The sequence below is a fragment of the Canis lupus genome, chromosome 5, assembly GCF_048164855.1.
Source record: "Canis lupus baileyi chromosome 5, mCanLup2.hap1, whole genome shotgun sequence".
NCBI lineage: Eukaryota > Metazoa > Chordata > Mammalia > Carnivora > Canidae > Canis > Canis lupus.
In genome coordinates, this window is record NC_132842.1 from 21,831,580 (window position 1) to 21,852,397 (window position 20,818).

Here is a 20,818-nt window from a genome sequence, read left to right on the forward strand (position 1 = left end):
TTGCAATCATTGGACACTCTATGAAGAGGTGATGGTATCTCTCTGTGGAGGTGGCATATCTACCAACAATGGCCAAAATCTTGCACCTGGTGTTTCTCAGGCTCAGTTAGGAACTCCAGCTGAGCTTCTGCTCCTGCCTAGGAAGCAAAAAAAGTTGCCTCCCGTCATGCCATTTTATTAACTCACTCCAGGAAAAAATGCAGTGACAAGTAGACATTGTTCTTTGGTTGTCTGCTGATCAGCCTTGGTGTGAAGGGAATGGTCCCTTGGACAGACCAGAGAGAGTACAAAGAAGGTCCTGCACGCATGATCCTCTCCGATTTAGGTTTTCAGAGAACTAGGCAGTGGATAGAGTATCACTTCACCTAAGCTCATCGAAGTCACACTACGTATGTGCCATTCTCACTTCAAAAAACAATACAGAGAAGATTAATATCACCCTGCACAAAGATGACATGCAAATTCCTGAAGCATACTTTTAAATGTGAGGCTATGTGAATTGTACTCCAACAAACAAACAGATAGATAAACAAGTAAGTGCATTCTGGACACTGGAAAATCAGCTAGGACATATTAAGTGGCCCTTCAGCTATATATCTTAGGAAACACTACCTGTCAAGTGGACAGTAAATATAGCCAAGGGCACTCTTCACTCTAGATAGCTACTGTTCTAGAATAAAAAACAAGGGAAAGAACCACACCACCCCCAAGTCAGCAGGACAGGAGAAAGAGAATTTTTTTTAGAAAGGAAACCTCTCAGAAAATAATTTAAAATGGTAAGCAGAAGAAAATTCAAATAATCTCCCAGAATGCAGAGAAAAGTTAAAAAGGAGAGAGATATATGATAAATAAGACAGTGTCTTAACCTAAAAATTGCAGTGGTTTCTGAGAAAGAAACCAGAATATTTGAGATAGAAGTAATAACTTAAACAGCTTTCCCAAGTGTGTAGATCAAAAGAAACCTCCAAACAAAATCAGTTAATATAAATCCATTATTAGATATCCTCTTGAGGTATCCCTGGGTGGCGCAGCGGTTTGGCGCCTGCCTTTGGCCCAGGGCACGATCCTGGAGACCCGGGATCGAATCCCACATCGGGCTCCCGGTGCATGGAGCCTGCTTCTCCCTCTGCCTGTGTCTCTGCCTCTCTCTCTCTCTCTGTGACTATCATAAGTAAATAAATAAAAATTAAAAAAAAAAAAGATATCCTCTTGAAAAAAAAGGGGGGGGATTATAATAATGCCTCAGTCAATGTGTTGACAGGAACTAGACCTTCTGCAGGCAGGTTAACTGTGCATCTATGGGGAGGGTATAGAAGGATCTCACAGAGGTCAGTGGATGGCAGTATTGCTGGGCTTCCTGGAAAAAATAACCATTGTGCTGAGTTTTTCTCCCTACCCCCAACCCCACAATTCAACTTCACTCCATGACTGCTTCATCCACATATCTCAAAGAACTGACTTCCCTGTTTGCTTATAAATCACTCAAAATGACTTTCTAAATGAAATATCAGCATTTGAGTCTGCATACCTTTGAGCTTAAATTCCTACAGCTAAAAAAAAACTCAGTCTCTGCTCCCCATTTACAAGTTTCTGAAAAAAATTACTGATGGTCCAGCTTTGGATAGTTGTCCCTCCACAGCTCAATTAGCTATAGCCAAAAAGGCAGGGCCATAACTGTGATTAGAGCTGTTCCATCAATAGCAAGTTCTCTAGGAAGGGGTTATGGAATTGGAGGGAATTATTGAAACCTCCAGCTCAGTAGATTAAGAAAAAAATCCTAGGGGCACCTGGGTGGCTCAGTGGTTGAGCATCTGCCTCGGCTCAGGTTGTGATCCCAGGATCCTGGGATTGAGTCCTGCATTAGGTTCCCCATAGGGAGCCTCCTTTCCCTCTGCCTATGTCTCTGCCTCTCTGTGTCTCTCATGAATTAAAAAAAAAAAAAAAAGAGAGAGAGAGAGAGAGAGAAAGAAAAAGAAAAAAAGATAAAAACCCTGCAAGCATCCAAGCAGGAAAAATATTTACCAACTACGGAATAAAAACTAGTGTGGTCTTCAATGGCTCTGCAACATTAACCACCAGATGACAAAGAAGCCCAGTCCATCTGGGGAAAGGTCATGACCCAAGAATTTTGTATTCAACCAACATAAACATATTCTTTGCAACTGGAAAGAGTTCTCAAACCCACATGAGGGGCTTTTTAAAAATACCTTCCACAAGACACAGTGCAGCTAACCAAATGGAGAGGCAGGCACTAACCAACCTTATGCCACATGGAAATCTTGAATGAAGTGACAAAAGAGCATAGACATGAAGCTCCACCCAGTTTGAATCAAAGTGTTTTCTGGTAGATAATCAGTGAGAACAGACACCCACCTTACCACAGCCTCACTTGTAGCTACTTTGCTTTGTTTGGCAGCACAGGCAAGAGCATCAGCTACCTGGCAGCCAAGCTCTCTTAACACCAACATGGGAGTAGATGGGGCAGGACTATTCGATCTATCACCAGAATCCACCGAACACATCAGATTCCTACACACTTGAAAAGAAGTGAATTAGGGTCCGAGATGGGTTAAAATGAACTTTCTATTATCTGTACTGGGAGTTTGGAATCCAACTCTAAGATTGAAACATATTATTTTATACACAAAGTTATAAACAAGCGCTCCCTGGTTACAGAGGAGATTAATCACAATTAATAACTATTGATATACAGTGAATACTCAGTCTCTAAGATTTCTGTGTATTTATAGTAATAACCCAAATCTGGCTGATGGATAATGAGCACATCAAGTGGAGGTATGTGCTGGCAAAGCTACTTTGTCACTGTCATTGACAGGGAAAGGAAATGTCTGGGTTTGTTCCACAAGATATATCATTCCGGTTAAATCATTAACAGATTAATAAATTAGTAATAAACAAAACATCAACAAATTAAAGCCTGAAGCAATAATAATGGTGATTTTACTTAGCATTCAACTGTATACAAGATGAGTGTGAAGTATTTTCCTTGTGTTACATCCTTGTGATCTTTACATAAGTCAACTAAGATATACGTCATTATTCCCATTTCATAGATCTTTAAATTGCAGCTCACAGAGATCAAAGAACTTCTCCACAGTTGTATGACCAGGACAAAGCTGAGAGGCATGCTCAAATCTGCCTGATTCCAAAGCTTGTGCTTTTAATCACTTCTTGCTTATCCTCCCCTGAAAGTCAATTACTAGGAAGAGCTGGCTAAGAAGGAACCTCTTGTATCAGGTCAGTTAGTCGGAAAACTACAAGCCAATTTCCTACCTCCAAAAAGCTAAACAAAAAAAAAAAAAAAAAACAAAAGCTCAAAAACACAGATAGGTAGATACACAAAGTAGATACTCTGAAACAGTAGAGAACAGATAAATGTCTTTCTTGTCAAATAGTAGTATTCTGAAGTTTAAAAACTCAGTCTGAATTTTTTTAAACATCAGAAAAAGGATATTCCTAAGGATGAACTAGAGGATTGCTGCAAATTTTGCCGTCTGATAAATATCCCATATTGAAACAATAAGTTTCAGAAATTTTCTTTTAAAGACTATGCTTAACATAAATGTTTTGAAATTTTCATCTTCTCATATAGTGAATTCTCACTGATAAGTGAATCAGAGATGAATGAGTTATATAGTCACTTAAATTAAGTTTATGAAATATTTATACCATGAGAAATGCCTATAATATGATGCCAGGTGGAAAAAAAACAGGATAAAAATTTTATACAGTATAAACTTCAGTATATTAAAAAATGCATAGAAAATAAATGTTAAAGATTATACACCAAAAAAAAAAGATTATACACCAAAAGGCTAAGAATTTGGGGGTTTGGTTGGACAAGTTATGAGTAATATTATTCCTTCTTGTTACTTCTTTTTTCCAAAATTTTTAGAACATGTACAATTTTATCAACAAAAATACAAATTGTATTTTTTAAGAATTGTGACCTAGCCTACAACTTTGTTAGTTGTAGTGGAAAGAGCACGAGATTCAGGAGACCTGAATGTTCTAAGGGGAAAATCAGCTCCATCAACCATCCATGGTTGTCTAATAATGAAGTCACCAGCCCCACATGCCCAAGTCTCTTCATGTGCAAAATGAAAGGATTGGATCAATGATCTCCAGCATCCCTTCCAATTCCATGGAAGATCGTACTGCCATTATGCACGCTCCATTGGATAACTGGTGGCCATGAGCATTTGTCATGCAGCTTCCCACTAGAGGAAGTGTAATTGACCGAGAAGTCCAGCTGCATGTTCTGAAATCCATCATCACCCCTGCATCAGGGTCACGTTTCCCACAGGCTGCTCCCAGCCCATGGCTGAACACAGTAGGGCACACCCGGGAGACAGTAGAACCCCTCTCAGACACAGATCCCAGCTTTGACTCAAGGACTCTCCGGCAGCCTTGCTGAACCTTCCCGGAACCTCACAGCAGTCTTGGATGTTTTCACCCAACACTCTTCCCTCTCTCCTTTGCTAGGGTCAGACTTGTGTTGTGGTCTGATGCCCCTCCTTCCCTTTCTGGCTCACCCTGCTTTTTTTTTTTTTTCTTACACAGGTGTTTCCCCTGTAGAAACCTTTGTGCATTAATCTCATCTTGGCATCTACTTCTCAGAAGACCCAGACTGACCCAGCATATTGCAAGATCCACAAGCTATACCTGTATTATGGTCCAAAAGAGTCATATTCTATTGCTTGTGGACAAAAAAAAAAAAAAAAAAAAAAAAACTTTTTTTCACTAAGTCTTTCCTGGGTTTATTTTAAATTTGCTCTTGTTTCTTCCTCCCTATCAGCCATATGTATCTCTTCAGCAACTTTGACTCCCTACTTCAGATGAGATAATAAAGTTCATTCTTCATTTCTGTCATCTACAACATTAAAGGAATCTTCCTCTGAGATTTAAAGTATAATCATTTTCATCCCAAGTGTAACCCCCTTGGGATGACTAAGGGACCCCTTCTTCCTAAAGCCCTCTATTTCTAATAGAGTAGCTTCCCCTTTTCATGGTTAGTTGTCTGTCTTTGTCCGGATAGCACAAGAGTTATCCTTTGAAAACGTCAGCAATTGAGCATTGCCTGACTCTTCTGCCCACTTCTTCCAGGTTGGGGATTTTGAAATCCCAAGGTCTGCCTGCTATGCTATTTAGAATTTTGTTTGCAAGCTAAATGAGGCAGTCTCCCAGATTTAAATTCAGAATTCTACATCAACATTTCAGAAAAGACACCCCTATGCTTTGCTTTGGTAATTAGGAGGAAAAAACAAGCAACTCTCCAGGGAGGCAGAGTCGTTTCTTTGATGAGCTCTGAGTAATCTAGGGACTCCATGGGAGACATCTCTTCCTCTGGGTGAGGGGCAGCAGGTCCTGGGGAGGGTCACCACCTAGGATGCAGCCAGTACCCCCTTCAGTGCCCCAGCAACGAGATCTGTGTCTGTGAGCCTTGCGCAGGGAGCGTTTCATCTTCTTGGTGATGTAAGATTTGGCTCGGATTCATGGATTCTTGTGGCAGCTGTTATGCCTGTGCCAAAACCCTTACAGAGTGATGCTCAAAGAGATTAGGGAGGAGAGAGCCCCTGCCTGTGCACAGACCAGATTCTGTGTTATGACGAAAGGTGCTTTGATTTTCACCCTTTCTCTCCCTCAGCTAAGACTCCAGAGCTGTCTCCAAACTCACTTTACACCAGACATCCTCAGGTTGCAGCAGGTAAGATGAACTGGAGACCTTGCTGAAGCAAGATGGCACTGCCAATTTCCCCAGAGAGAGATCTAGTCTAGCCTCGGAGGCGTGGGATGGGTCTCACCCCACCAGATAGAACCAACTGACTCCTGGGTCCCAGGGCACTGAATTAGCACCCCTACTCGCTTGTTTGACCAAAATGACTAAATAGAAGGTTTTACTCAGCAAACAAATAAAAGATTTTTTTTTCTACCTTTTGCTCTTGTTTCTATTTTATTGTCCTCAGGGAATGTAGAAAAAGCAAACATTATCTACAGTGATTTCCTCTTCTCAGAGACCACATGTATGAGGCTTTATGTCCCCAAAGAATTTGTAACCTTTCTCTAATATCCTCTCTTAGGTTATTTATTGTGACATTTCCAAAACAAACAATGAGACAACTGAAACAGGGTCTTGGACAAAGAGGTTTAGGGACATGTTATTGGTTTAGGGCAGCAGGAAGGATGCCTGCCTAAGGAACAAAGGAGCCCATCCCTTCAGCCTATTAAATTCTGTTGGGTTTCTCCAATCACCCGTGAGTGCCTCAACAATACATGCTATTGCCCCTCTTTTCTTTGCTAAGGGAAGGGCACTTTACAACAGAGAAACTCCAATTTCTGAATATAAATCTCTTGCTAATACCCACATTCCTCACACACCGCCTAGACAAGATTTGGGATTTTCTTAGTGTACTTAGACTGAAACTTCAAGACTTGTTGTTAATCAAGTCTAATCCCAGGTTACAAATAGCCTCACTAAGAAATAAAGAATTCTATCCTCATCAGTATGGATGCAATTCCCCTCCTTCCAAAAGTATTCCTTCTAAATCTAAATGCTATTGCACATCTCCTAAAATGGAAGAAATGAACTAGTGAGTGTCAGTGGGAGGGGACATCCTAGAGTCAATAGCTAACTGCATAATAAAACAGACCAAGGCTTTTGGGACAATGAAAATGGCATGAATTTAGCAAAAGAATGAGAAAGAAGATACTCACAACCACATTTGGGGATTTGAGATACATTCAATATTATGGATGGTCTGTCCAAAATAATTATCTTTAAATACCTTTACCTGGGGGCACCTGAGTAGCTCGTCGGGTAAGCATTAGCCTTGGCTCAGATCATGATCCCCAAGTCCTAAGATTGAAGCCTGTGTCTGGCTCCCTGCTCAGTGGGGAGTCTGCTTCTCCCTCTGCTGCCCCCATGCTCTCTCTCTCTCTCAAATAAATAAAATCTTTTTTTTAATTTTTTAAAATTTGTATTTATTTATTCATAGAGACAGAGAGAGAGAGAGAGAGAGGCAGAGACACAGGCAGAGGGAGAAGTAGGCTCCATGCAGGGAACCCGACATGGGACTCGATCCCGGGTCTCCAGGATCACACCTCGGGCTGCAGGCAGCACTAAACCACTGCGCCACCGGGGCTGCCCTCAAATAAATAAAATCTTTAAAATAAATAAATAAATACATTTACCTCACTCATGTACAACTCCATAGAACATTTTAGAAGGATTTGATGTTGTACATGTGAACTAAAAGCCATACCTATCCCTGAGAAGCTAGATCCTTTAACCAGGACAATATAGTGAAACTGGATGGTACAGTGAAATAAGTTCCTATGAAGCTATTGTGTCAATAGCTCAATCTTAACTGAAGGTAATTGTAAAGTGAGTAAGTAAATACATCATGTGAATTTCTTAAGAAATTGGGTTGGTGATACATGAACAGTGAACTCATTTAAGGACAGTGTTACAGTTGAGCAAGGGCATCTTTGTTAATGACCTGGAAGTTGACCAGTGGCTGTCTCAGTCGATTAAGCATGTGACTCTGGATCTTCAGGTTGTGAGTTTGAGCCCCATGGTAGGCATAGAAATTACTTTAAAAAAAAAAAAAAAGAGTGGAAAAAGTAAACAGAATTTGAAGGAAACCCAGAGATAAGTAAAATGGAATTAAGATTTGTGAAGTCTTAACCCAGGAAAAATTCTACTTTCAGTAGAAAATGACTCATAATGCAGACTTCTAAAGGTATGGGTGAGACTGGAACAGAGGAAAGAAACGGAGGAGGGTGAAGGAACACGTGCCTGAATTCATGCTGGGTGATAGAGAAATCAAAGGCCAGCATTCTGTGGGGATTAAGGATGCTACTTTTCCTAAGCAAAGATGATTTTCCACTTCCTACAAATTGGTTAATTTTCATCTCCAATTCTATAAAAAAAGAATGACTAAATTCCAATGACCTAAGGGAAACAGAAGTTTGGGTTGTAACTAGTAAGATGGGAATTGAGACCAAAGTTCTCACTTGCCTTTGGGACAGTAACCTCTATAGTACCAGAATACTGTAGTTATGTTTTTTAGTTCATGAGGTTAGTACATCTACATGGTTACTTGAATCTGTGCATAACGACCAGGACCTAAGGAAAATACTTAAAAACTCCGTACATAGGTTTTGCCTGAAATGGAAGCGGGGAAAAATGGAGGTGGGGCAACACCATAACTCAGGTAGAAATGCTCATATAGGAGAGAAGCAGGAGTCAAGGTGAGGGGGACATTTCAGTGACACCTAGGGGAAACCAAAGAACCCTGATCCCAAGGGTGACTGTATTAGGAGAAAAGATTCCCAGATGAATACCTTAAGCTACTTTATCCCGCCCCTTCCATGCCAAGACAGATAGCCCTTTAAAGTTGTTAGGAATATCCTAGAGCAACTGTGGAGAGGGGAACCAGAGCTACATTCATAGCCTTCTTCAGTGCTGGAAATGCAGAATTAGGCAAGCTAAAAGTGTTTATTGAGAATTGTTATGGACTCAGGACTGTTGGGGATACACGGAAGAAGTAAGTAATAAAATTATATTTTTTCCCCTAATTTGGAATGCTATGACTTGAAAACAATTAGTGATTAATAGAAGTCAATGCGAAATTATGCTGAGTTATTGGGTTAGTCATGAAGCCCAAGAGAATTTCATAGAAGAGTGTGAGCAGAAGCATCCATGGAGGCTTCCCAGAAAATGTGGTTTTCTGGGTGAATAGGCAGCAAGGAAGGAAAAGGGCATTCTATAAAACAAATGAAATGAAACAAGACAGCAAACAGGGTTTGAGGGGACAGAAGACAGCCCCGTCTGTGTGGAGCGGTTGTGATGAGGAGCTCTGCATGACGCCTTCTCAGTGGGCGAGTGCGGGGTCAGATGAGGAAGCACATCAGAGAGAGGCAGGGATATGTGTCTCCCTAACAAGAAAATAAGAAGCCACTTAGTTTCTGAGCAGGGAGTCAGGCTGACTAGCTAATAAGACTCGTGCCAAAATCCAAGCACTGGTAATGAGTCTAGAGTAAAAAGTGGTGGTTATAGCAACGTAAACAGGGGAAGAGAAGAGAAACATTCCAAACAAAAGATGAAACATTTCAAAGGCACAGTCCTGAGGACTTGGTGGCTAACCTTCTGACCTGGATCTCCAGGTGGCAGTCCCCGTCTGCCTGCTACCAGGAGTCAGCTGCCACCATCTGAGCAGGACATCGTGTGTAACTCATTGCCCCCCAAATACTCTTTGCTGGGAGTAGATGTAGAGAAGAATCCATACTCTGTCGACTGAAAGGCAATGTCTGAATATTGGAAAGGAAGACCAAGGCATGTGTTGTAAAGAAGAAAACACGCATTAAGAAGATGGAATGTGGACCAATGTAACTGTTATAAGAGCCACAAGCCCCCAGATGTCCACACTGAGGTCCCCTTGTCGCAAAGTGAAATGTCAAAAATACAAATACACTAATTCAAAGGGATACATGCACCCCTATATTTAGAGCAGCATTATTTACAGTAGCCAAACTATGGAAACAGCCCAAGCATCCAAGGGAAGATGAATGGATATATAATATATCTTCTGTGGAATATTACTCCTCCATAAAATAGAATGAAATCTTGCCTTTTGCAACAATGTGGGTAGAGAGTATAACCTGAAGCGAAATAAGTCAGTCAGAGAAAGACAAATAAATACCTTAAGATCTCACTCATATGTGGAATTTAAAAAAAAATAAGCAAAGGAAAAAAGAGAGAGAAATAAACCAAGAAACAGACACTTAACTATAGAGAATGGATGGTCACCAGAGGGGAGGTGGGAGGGCATGAGTGAAACAGGCGATGGGGATTAAGGAATGCGCTTGTTGTGATGAGCACCAAGTGTATGGAAGCGTTGAATCACTATATTGTGCACATGAAACTAATATAACACTGTATGTTAACTACATTGGAATTAAAATTAAAACTTGGCTTAGGGGTGCCTGAGTGGCTTAATTGATTAAGCAGCTGCCTTCAGCTCAGGTCACAACCTCACAGATTTGGGATGGAGCCTGCATTGGGTGCCCTGAGCAGCAGGGAATCTGCTTCTCCCTTTCTCTCCCTCTTCCTCTGCCTCCCCTCCCCCCCGCTCATGCATTCATGGACAATGTCTCTCTCTCTCTAAAATAAATAAATAAAAGCTTCTAACAAAAAACTTAGCTTAGGGGCACCTGGGTGGCTCAGTTGGGTAAGCGTCTGCCTTTGGCTCAGGTCATGATCCCCGGGTCCAGGGATTGAGCCCTGCATCAGGCTCCCACCTCAGCAGGGAGTCTGCTTCTCTCTCTCTTTCTCCCTCTGTGTGTACTCTCTCTCTCTCTAGCTATCTATCTCAAATAAATAAGTCTTTTTTAAAAAGTTCTAAGTGAAAATAGGAAAAAATAAAAGATGCATGTTAAAAAAACTTAGTTTAAAAAAACTATTTGCCAAATACCATGGACTTTCTTCAGAGAGTTAGAACAAATTATTTTAAGATTTGTGTGGAATCAGAAAAGACCCCGAATAGCCAGGGGAATTTTAAAAAAGAAAACCATATCTGGGGGCATCACAATGCCAGATTTCAGGTTGTACTACAAAGCTGTGGTCATCAAGACAGTGTGGTACTGGCACAAAAACAGACACATAGATCAGTGGAACAGAATAGAGAACCCAGAAGTGGACCCTGAACTTTATGGGCAACTAATATTCGATAAAGGAGGAAAGACTATCCATTGGAAGAAAGACAGTCTCTTCAATAAATGGTGCTGGGAAAATTGGACATCCACATGCAGAAGAATGAAACTAGACCACTCTCTTTCACCATACACAAAGATAAACTCAAAATGGATGAAAGATCTAAATGTGAGACAAGATTCCATCAAAATCCTAGAGAAGAACACAGGCAACACCCTTTTTGAACTTGGCCATAGTAACTTCTTGCAAGATACATCCACGAAGGCAAAAGAAACAAAAGCAAAAATGAACTATTGGGACTTCATCAAGATAAGAAGCTTTTGCACAGCAAAGGATACAGTCAACAAAACTCAAAGACAACCTACAGAATGGGAGAAGATATTTGCAAATGACATATCAGATAAAGGGCTAGTTTCCAAGATCTATAAAGAACTTATCAAACTCAACACCAAAGAAACAAACAATCCAATCTTGAAATGGGCAAAAGACATGAACAGAAATCTCACAGAGGAAGACATAGACATGGCCAACATGCACATGAGAAAATGCTCTGCATCACTTGCCATCAGGGAAATACAAATCAAAACCACAAGGAGATACCACCTCACACCAGTGAGAATGGGGAAAATTAACAAGGCAGGAAACAACAAATGTTGGAGAGGATGCGGAGAAAAGGGAACCCTCTTACACTGTTGGTGGGAATGTGAACTGGTGCAGCCACTCTGGAAAACTGTGTGGAGGTTCCTCAAACAGTTAAAAATATACCTGCCCTACGACCCAGCAATTGCACTGTTGGGGATTTACCCCAAAGATACAAATGCAATGAAACGCCGGGACACCTGCACCCCGATGTTTATAGCAGCAATGGCCACGATAGCCAAACTGTGGAAGGAGCCTCGGTGTCCAACGAAAGATGAATGGATAAAGAAGATGTGGTTTATGTATACAATGGAATATTACTCAGCTATTAGAAATGACAAATACCCACCATCTGCTTCAACGTGGATGGAACTGGAGGGTATTATGCTGAGTGAAGTAAGTCAGTCGGAGAAGGACAAACATTATATGTTCTCATTCATTTGGGGAATATAAATAATAGTGAAAGGGAATATAAGGGAAGGGGGAAGAAAAGTGTGGGAAATATCAGAAAGGGAGACAGAACGTAAAGACTGCTAACTCTGGGAAACGAACTAGGGGTGGTAGAAGGGGAGGAGGGCGGGGGGGTGGGAGTTAATGGGTGACGGGCACTGGGGGTTATTCTGTATGTTAGTAAATTGAACACCAATAAAAAATAAATTAAAAACAAAAAAAAAACAAAAAAACTATTTGCCTTTACACTAAAAACAAAACAAAAATGGGCATGGGGTTCCTTCCTTAAGGAAAGGGAAGAAGGGTGGCTCATACCATGCTATTCCTACCCTTCCCCATTTCAGTTCCATTGGCATCTCAGGGATTTTCAGTGGCAGCCCCCACAGCAGTCTGATCCTTTCTACACAGGAGCTCCTTCAAGAGTTCTAATTTTTTTTCTCACACTTCAGCCCCACTCACATGTTCAGGGCATGGATAGAGCAGTTCAACACCATATCTCCTCGGCCTGTAACCAATTACTGCAAGTGGAGAGGGAAGGCTGGTTAGGACACCTCACTGATTTTAAGATTACCCATTGTCTCTGCTTCATGGCTTCCTGATCATCTGTTCTAGAACATTAAGCAGAAAGTCATAAATGTTATTTTAACTGCAGTCAGATGACTAATAGAGACAGAAGAGAAGCAATTACTGAAAGGCAAAGGCAGTGCTGATTCCCCCCCGCCCCCAGCCCCCGGTCCCTGCTCGAGGCCAGGCCGGTTTGGCAATGACTCTGAGGTCTCTGAGTATAATTCTTCCTTGAATCAGCATTCATCAGACTGCTCTGAACATACTTCCCTACACTCATTTTTATTACTTATTTTAATAGTCAACTGTGTCAGTAAAATCTCATCTAAAAGGAATAGACTAAACATACAATTTGTTAGGGCAACCAAATGAAACAAAAACAATATAAATGACATTCATGTAAGAAATGATAGAGAAAACATCTCTGCAAATGTGTGCTTAATAGAGGTTTTGTAGTAAATAGTCAATGCAAGCATCATTCAACTGTCCCTGTGACAATTGCTGTTTCCAGGTAATATCCATGGACATTTTAACCCTCTGCTGGCTCACCTCACCATGTAGTCTGTCTGGGGGCCTCTTTCCCTCATGCTCAGAAGCGATGTGCTCAAAGCTAACACATTTATTAGATTGAACTAAACAAATGATAAATGTGAAAACCAATATTGAAAGGAAATTATATAGTGGATCGTTTGTTCCTTGCTACTTCTCTGCTCCCTCTGCCTGGAGCGTCCTTCCCTTGCTCTCCACCAACTGCAGCAAACCCCTGCTTGTCTCCCAGAATTCACATCAGGCTTGGCTTTCTTGGAAATACTGTTCTTGCTGCTAGCCCACTCCCCTTCTACCAAGAATACATCAAGCCTCTTGTTATCCATCAGAACTTTCTGTTCACTCACATGACAGCATTTTCCTGGGTCTCCCCTCTTCTGCTCTTGTCTCCTTTGTACAGAAGTAGATAAAGTCCTAACTTTTGCAAGGAATATTGTATCTAGGGGCACCTGGGTGGCTCAGTGGTTGAGTGTCTGCCTTTGGCTCAGGTTGTGATCCCAGAGTTCCGGGACTGATTCTCACATTAGGCTCTCCATGGGGAGCCTGCCTCTGCCTATGTCTCTGCCTTTCTCTGTGTCTCTCATAAATAAATATTTTTTTTAAAAAAAAGGAATATTGTATCTAAATTCTCTACCTCTCCATTATCCATTTTAACTTCTCTTTTGTGTCCCTGATTGTTCTAGTAATCATTCTATTAGCATCTTACATCATGTTATTGGCCTTTACAGCAATCTCCACTACAATCTAGATTGGTGAGATGTTGGATTTGCTTATATGTCAGAGGTCAAGAGTGAAGAAGGACAAGATGAAGTAGAAGAAATAGCTCAGAGGAAGGGAGTTTCCCTACCATTTCAGCAACAGATATTACACCTAAAAATGCTCAAGTGGATTAGTGATCTCCTACAGCATCTTATCATCGATCGTTAATGTAGGGTGAGTTCTCTGTCCCCTGGTGCAGCTACCATTGCCTCATGCTGGAGAAAAAGTCTCCCATGATTTGTTAAGACATTAGTGATCCACCTGAAAGAGATTTCATCTTAAGACCAGGAACTTGAAGGAAACATTTTAGAGCCAGAAAAAGAAAAATGAGTTTCAGGCATGCAGAGAAAAGAACATGAGTAGAAAACAAAGTCAAACTTCCTTGTCAACTCATTCACTCAACAAATGCCTGTTGAGGTGACTCTATGCTGATTTTTGAGTCTTCTTTTTTTCTTAGCTAATGTAATTAAAAGCACTGCTAATTTTGTTTGTTTTTTGGAAAGACTAGTCATTACTTTCAATGTTATGGTTTATTCTGGTCTCTATTTTATTTATTTCTGCTTTTTCTTTGTTATTCCCTTCCTCTATTGAATTTCAGCTTTCTTCTTTTTCTAATTCCTTGTGGCATAATGTTGTTTAAATTTTTTTTCTTAATACAAGAGTTTATAGCATACATTTCATTCCAACATCTGCTTTTGCTGCATCCTGTAGCTTTTGAATATTGTGTTTTCCTTTTCTTTTGTTCTGAGACATATTTTGATTTGCCATTTGATTTCTTAACTGGCCGATTGTGCAGTAGAGTGTGTTGTTTAATATTCGCATATTAAATATTTAATATTTACATGGTAGATTGTGCAGCTTTGTTTTATTGTTGATCTTTATTTTGTATCATTGTGGTTGGAAAATGTACTTGGTATGATTTCAGTCTTCTTAAGCTTGTAACATTTGTTATGTCTCTTTTTATGTGATTTAACCAGGGGATTCTTCTGTGTGTACTTGAAGAAAGCATGTATTCTATTTTTCTTAGATGGAATATGATATATATATATATAAATATATATATCTTTTAGAATCATGTATTCTTTTTTTTTTTTTTTTGAGAGAGAGAGAGAGAGAGAGTAAACATGCGAGCAGAGGGAGAGGGAGAGAGGGAAAGAATCTCCAGAAAATTCCTCACTGAGCAGAGTCTGACACAGGGCTGGATCCCATGACCCTGAGATCATGACCTGAGCCAAAACCAAGAGTCAGTGGCTGAACTAAATGAGCCATACAGGCTCCCCTAGAACCATGCATTCCAAAGTATGCTTCAGGTAAAAAATGTACCTGTTGAAAAAAAAACACCAAACTTTAACTGAGCATACTCAGTTAAAAATAAAGTGTATCAGTGGGGATGTGGGTGGGAGGATGGGTAATAGGTGAAGCGAATTGAGTATACTGATCATGATGGACACTGAGTAATGATGTATAGAATTGTTGAATCACTATATTGTACACCTGAAACTAATATAATACTGTATGTTAACTATACTGAAATTAAAATAATTTTTCTAAAAGACCGTAAATATACTGTTCTTCATTACATCTCTTTACTTCTCTAAAAGGCATAAGATTGTATAAAGCAATAATTACAACATTTTATTACGCTTATGACAAATATAAATGTATATACATGATCACAGTGGCACAAAAGAGGAAGGAATGAAGTTATAATGAAACAATGTTTCTAAATTTTACTGAAATTGAGTAAATGTTATTCTGAAATAAACTGTGATACTTTTTTAATATTTTATTTATTTATTTATTTATGATAGTCAGAGAGAGAGGCAGAGACATAGGCAGAGGGAGAAGCAGGCTCCATGCACCGGGAGCCCGACGTGGGATTTGATCCCGGGTCTCCAGGATCATGCCCTGGGCCAAAGGCAGGCGCCAAACCGCTGCGCCACCCAGGGATCCCTAATCCGTGGGGTAACCACTAAGAAAATAACTAAAAATTATGTTTAAAAAATCAACAAATGATTTGAAATAGTAGGCTAAAGATACTTACATTAAAAAGACAATAAATACAAAAGTGGAACAAAAAGATATGAAACACAGAGAGAGAAAAAAACACCAAAGCAGTGCTCAGAAATCCACCCATATCAATAATTTATATTAAATGTAAAGGACAAGATGCTCCATTCAAAAAATAGAGACTAACAAATTGGGTAAAAGAGCAGGACTGAACTATGTGTTGTCTGCAGGAGACACATTTATGTTCATTCACAAAAAGACATTCAAAATAAAAGGATAGGGTGGAAAAAGACATACCAATTGGATGACTATATTAATAACAGACAAAATATTAATAGACAAAGAAGGAGTTTCATGGTGATAAAAACGTCAATTCATCAGGAAGATATAATAATTATTGATGTATATGCACCTAACAATAGTGTACTAGTTTTCATTTAGTTCACATAAATGAACAAAAGAAAAATACCCAGTTTTCCCATATCTGGACACATGTATATAGGAAAAAATTTAAAATCACATAAATGACTCCCAAAGAGAAGGCTTTAAGAATAGATGACTTATTCTGAATTTGCAGGTTCAGTGGTTTCTAAGTAATGAACTTAGAGTAAACAAGAAAACAATGATTTCTATCATGTGGCAGCCAGAGTGGTATTCAGAATTTAATTTATGTTTCAAGAGAATTTTTTTCCTCCAAGCATCTCATGTTTGTTTGTCCTAAAGAAATCATCATCAAAAATCTAGGGGTCTGTCTGTAGTTAGCAGTTGCATGTTTGAGTAATACATGCATGCCTGTTGGTTGTGTGGATGTATGTAACCATTGATGGAGTCCATAAAGCTGGGGAAACAGAACAGTGGTGGCTAATGACAAATGCCAACTTTATATTCCTGTGCCGACATTTGGGAAGTCTTGATATTTCTATGTGTATTTGAGTCTCCTGCTTGTTTTAATTACGTTCATCTAATTCTAAGTGATGCATGATATCAAGCATGACCGGGAATGGAAATATTTCTTTGTGGAATTTTTAAAATCTTGATTGCTGCAAGGAAAAGTCCTTTAAGAAAACACAGAATCTTTCCAAACATAGAAGAGATTCCTGTAACTAAGACCATTCTCAAAATGAAATAGTATTACTGTTGGCCTATTTTCCCCACTCCTATTAGTCATGATGATCCACCCCGAAAAGGACAGAAATCAGAGAGAATGCAAGAAAATAGTGCAGAAAACAACGGGTGGGACCACAGAAGTATTTTTCATGTCTTGGTTTGTGAGAGGAAAGAGCTGTTTATTCAAAATGCTGCTTCAGGGGACAGGAAAACAGAGAGGAGAACACCGACCTAGTGACCTCCACGAATTACTGGCGGTAGCTCGGCCTCCCAGCCTGGTCTGCAGGAAGCCAGTCATCCAGACTCCACACTTCCAGTCCTAATCAGAAGAGGTGATGGGGCAGGCCTCGAGTGAGAAAGGCATGAGAATACTATTAGCCACATTCAAAGTTCAGGGCAACTGTTTCCTCCTAGAGCATTCTGAGAGCAGCAGGCAGAAGCTCGGAGGCCAAGGGGCCAGGGCTGCTGCCTCAAGGATTGTGAAGCAGAGAATGTTGCTCTTCTCCCCAGGGAGATGGATGACAGTGGGTGGTCAGCTTTGGCTCCAAGCACTGGATTAACAGGAAATCCTTTTTTCTGGGTCACTGAGTCACTGTGTCTTGGAATCACTAGCCAGACAGGAATCTTATAGTCTCTTCAGCCCTCAGGTAAGACCACCTTGCTCAGTCTAGGACGTTAGCAGGACATGATAGCCACCAAGAACTGTGCTATATCGCCCCCTGCTGACCAGCCCCATGACACACCTGGGAAAACGACTGTGACACAGCGAAGCTATCCCTATGAGAGATGTCATGTCACTATCAGTAGGACATGTGTTTCATTAGACTTACCCCACGGTTGAGACTATTTTGCCCTTATCCACTGATACTCTCTTTTTTTTTATGATAGTCACAGAGAGAGAGAGAGAGAGAGAGAGGCAGAGACATAGGCAGAGGGAGAAGCAGGCTCCATGCACCGGGAGCCTGATGTGGGATTCGATCCCGGGTCTCCAGGATCGCGCCCTGGGCCAAAGGCAGGCGCCAAACCGCTGCACCACCCAGGGATCCCTGATACTCTCTCTTAATATCCATAGTGACCTGCCCATGAGAACCAATTGCATAGCACAAGCTATTTTGGGGAACTAAGGGTATATCCTATCCAACCTTGCCTTTAGCTATTGCAACAATCACAAACAAAAGATTAACAAAATCTTACAGGACTTTGAATTCCAATGTGTATCCAGTACTCAAGTCCCCTCTACACAGTCCCTAGCAAGAGTCCATTTTAACTTGTATCCAAATACCTCCAAAGTTACAGTCTTCCTTTTGAGTCTGTTACTTCTGCTTGAAAAGTCTTAATGTTAAGCTGAAATCGATTTCCCTAAGACTTCCACTGGACATTAAGTTCTTCAGTGAAGAAACCATTTCTGTCTTATAAGGGTTGTATTTCACCACATTCCTCCATTTGTCCATGGGAATAGCATGAACAATTTAATCAAATGTTTTATTAAAATCTAAAACTCTGTATCATTCCCTGAGCTAGAAGCCCACAAACCCTGCCACTGAACAAAGTGAATTTGATGTATTTTTTGGATTTTGTAATATATGAGTAACTTGTTCTTATGGAACAGCAGTGAGCACCACTTCCTTCTTTGAGAACTCACAAGTCATTTTTTAAAAATCCACTCTAAAATCTTACCCAGAGATGACATAAAGCTCACTGGCTATAGTCTCAGGATTTCTGAGACTCACAAATCATTCCTAACACATACTTCAACATCATCATTCTACTGAGGAGCCAAACATTTCCACCATCAGAGTCATTTCTTTGGCATAATATGGTGTAAATTATCTGGGAAGCAATCTAGAAATACACAGACAAAGTCTATTGCATACTATCCTTGTTTTCTGGCCAGGACACAAAGCCATTCACTTGAGTCTACCTTTTCAGGGCCCCAAATTGTCCCAAGGGAGGCTGACCTCTGAATAAAGGCTTACAGTTATTTAAGTGACGTTTATGACTTCATTCTTCATGAGAGGCAAAATTGGAAACAACCTAAATGCTTCATATTGAGTGTATGATTAAACAAGGAAAAACTATCAATCACTAAAAACATGATTTTGAAAATAATTTTTGACAGTATGATCCAAATTGTATATGATCACAATTTGTTTAAAAGGAAAAAATGGGGTGCCTGGGTGGTTCAGTTGGTTGAGAGTCCAACTCTTAGATTTTGGCTCAGGTCACGATCTTGGGGTTATGAAATCAAGCCCCAAGTGGGGCTCTGGACTCAGCCCCCTCCCTCCCTCTCTGTTCATGCCTCCCCCACCCCTGCCACTTGCTCAATTGAGTGCTCTCTCACTCTCCCTCTCTCTCTCTCAAATAAATAAACAAAATCTTAAAAAAAAAACAATTATATGCAAAAATTATGTTGCTGGTTAATAGAATAACTGTTCCTACTTTTATTTTTTTCAATTTTTCAGACTTTTAAAATATTTTTAATATCAGACTTTTTATCTTCTTATTTCTGAAGGGTGCAGTATTTTAGGATTGTACACATATGGCTGTATCAAAGGGGACTGGAAAAAAAAAAAACAAAGGGGACTGGAGTCCAATAGTATCTCTTGTTAAAACTTGTGTGAAATTTGAAAGTATTTGCTTCTGTGAAGTAGTTTGGAGAGGAATAAAAACAGAGACCTAGGTTTTGTTATAACCTTTTTTAACACTATTCTAGCTTTCAAACTGTGCATATGCCACATTTATTAACAATAAACTAAATGTTAGGTTAAAATTATTTTTAAAAATAAAACAACATGCTTTGTGGGAAATCATTTTTAAAAGTCATGAAAGAAAGGAAGGAAGCTCTCCAAGGCTATTGGCACTCTCATAAAGCGTCAAAAGAGAAAGGTAGAATTACATTTAAAGAATAGTTTGTTAGGCATTCTAGCAGAATCTTCCTAGCATGGAAATAGAAGGCCCTGTTCATACCCTCAAAGACTTTACATGTAGGTCCCCTCAGAGGAAGGTGAAAATAAGTACATAAAATAAAGTGTAAGTTTTAACATATGATAGTATGTTAATGATGACAATCATTAACATGATGACATTTTTAAATGTCTTTTTTACTTAAATTCAATTATTATATAAATTATTATTATAAAAATGATGACATTTTTAAATGTCTTTTTTACTTAAATTCAATTATTTAACATATAATGTTATTAGTTTGAGGTAGAGTTCAGTGATTCATCAGTCTTATACAACACCCAGTGCTCATTACATCACATGCCCTCCTTAATGTCCATCACCCAGTTACCCCATCTCCTTCCCCTCTCCCCTCCAGCAACCCTGTTTGTTTCTTATGATTAAGAATCTCTTATGTTTGTCTCCCCCTCTGATTTTATCTTGTTTTATTTTTCCCTCTTTTCCCCTATGATCCTCTGTCTTGTTTCTTAAATTTCACAGATGAGTGGGATCATATGATAAATGTCTTTCCGATTGACTTATTTCGCTTAGCATAATACCCTCTAGTTCCATCCACATTGTTGCAAGTGGCAAGATTTCATTTTTTATGGCTGAGTAATATTCCATTGTGTATATATCACATCTTTATCCATTCATCTGTCACTGGACATCTGTGCTTTTTCCATAGTTTGGCTATTGTGGACATTGCTACTATAAGCACTGGGGTGCAGGTGCCCCTTCAGATCACTACGTTTGTATCCTTTGGATAAATACCCAGTAACACAAGTGCTGGGTCATAGCGTACCTCTATTTTCAACTTTTTGAGGAACCTCCATACGGTTTTCCAAAGTGGCTGCAGCAGCTTGCATTCCCAAGAGTGCACCAAGAGTGTTAAGAAGGTTCCCCTTTCATAAAATCTTTTTTTTTAAGATTTTATTTTATTTATTTATTCATGAGAGACAGAGAGAGAGAGAGAGAGGTAGAGACACAGGCTGAAGGAGAAGCAGGCTCCATGCAGGGAGCCTGATGTGGGACTCGATCCCAGGTCTCCAGGATCAGGCCCTG

At 39.9% G+C, this 20,818-nt stretch overlaps 1 pseudogene; it reads left to right on the plus strand.

The window, feature by feature from the left end:
• The first annotated feature begins 381 nt into the window (after positions 1-381).
• On the plus strand, positions 382-480 carry LOC140634532 (U6 spliceosomal RNA; annotated as a pseudogene).
• The last annotated feature ends 20,338 nt before the right edge of the window (positions 481-20,818 follow it).